Below are 1648 nucleotides of genomic sequence, written 5' to 3'. Positions count from 1 at the left end.
TCTTGTATTCTTAGCTTTCTTGCTAAGTATTGAGGGTTAGGCTGACTTGGTCTTAGCTCAAGAGGTTGAGTAAGTCCGACTGCCGGCACGGTAGCGTTGGAGTGTGTCCAAGGCCGTGACAATTTGGTATCCAAGCAAGGTTCGAGAGGGAGCACAAGTGATTTGTGGGTATGGCTTCTAGTATCACCATGGAGCATATTGAGTCTCAAAGGGGAAGGAATGCTATTCCTTCTCAATGGGGAGGCAAGAAGGTCCGTTCTTCAAGTGAGCCTAGAGGTAAGAACTCTAACTTCCTAGAAGAGAGAGTTTCTGTGTTGGAGAATGTTCTATCCTCTATGGATGAGCGTTTCTAAAGGATAGAACATGATAAGGAGACCCTCGGGGCTCACGTGTTAGGGGAATTGAAAAGACAATTCTTCCCTGAGAATGTGGTTTATGAAGCAAGGAAGAAGTTGAGGGAGTTGAAGCACAAGAGTACGATTAGCGACTACGTAAAGGAGTTCACTACTCTCACGCTTCAAATCCCCAACTTAGCATCAGAGGATGCATTGTTCTTCTTCATTTATGGACTCCAACCTTGGGCAAAGCAAGAACTACAAAGAAGGAATGTTAAGGCTGTCGATGAGGCCATCGTGGTGGCCGAATCACTCATTGAGTATCATAGGGGAGATTCTAAACCCAAGTCATCCTCCAAGCCTAGTTCTACTAAAGGTGGGGGAGACAAGGGAAATAGTTTCTCAACCAAGAAAGAAGGAAAATACTCTTCAAAGAAAGAGTACGAAGAAAAGAAAAAGGCTTTCGTGCCCAAAGGAGGATGCTTCGTGTGCAAGGGACCACACCAAATGAAGGATTGTCCCAAGCTAGGGACTTTGGCATCTATCGCCGAGGAACGAGAAGCTCAAACTCAAGTAACTGAGTGTGTTAGATCTATCCAACACATGAGTGCTGTGAAGGGCAAAGAGGCAAGCACTACAGAAAAGAAAGGCTTGATGTATGTCAAAGCCTTTATCAATGAAAAACCCATCATGGTTATGATCGACACTGGTGCTACACACAACTTCATCACGCCTGATGAAGCAAAGAGGCTTGGGTTGAAGATCACCGAAAAGAATGGCTGGTTCAAACCCGTGAATACCAAGGGTGAACCCCTTAAGGGAGTAGCAAAAGGGCTTAAGATGACTCTTGGTTCTTGGAAGGGCCTTGTGGGTTTCTCAGTAGCACCCATGGACAATTTTAAAATAGTCATCGGACTCGATTTTCAAAGGAAAGCAAATATAATACCTATGCCATACTACGACGTAGTATGCGTTAGCGTTGTTCAAAACCGAACCAGACCGAACAAAACCGGCCAACCGAATCGAAAAAACCGAGAACCGAATAAACCGAAAACCGAAAAAACCGAAAAAATTATATTTTGCTGTTTTTTATGCGGTTCGGTTCGGTTTTCGATTTTGATACTGAAAACTCTAACCGAACCGAATCGAACCGGTCAACTAAAAACCATAAAAAACCATTCGCCCCCCACCCCCCAAATGGCCCAAGCCCAACCCAACCCATCAGATAACCTAACATGACCTTCAGTAACTCCTATTCTCCTAACCTAGCGCAGCCAAGAAACCCCATTACCCCAACCCCTCCCAGCCCCCTC

Source organism: Arachis ipaensis, chromosome B05 (assembly GCF_000816755.2).
Source record: "Arachis ipaensis cultivar K30076 chromosome B05, Araip1.1, whole genome shotgun sequence".
NCBI lineage: Eukaryota > Viridiplantae > Streptophyta > Magnoliopsida > Fabales > Fabaceae > Arachis > Arachis ipaensis.
This window is presented reverse-complemented; position numbering follows the sequence as displayed.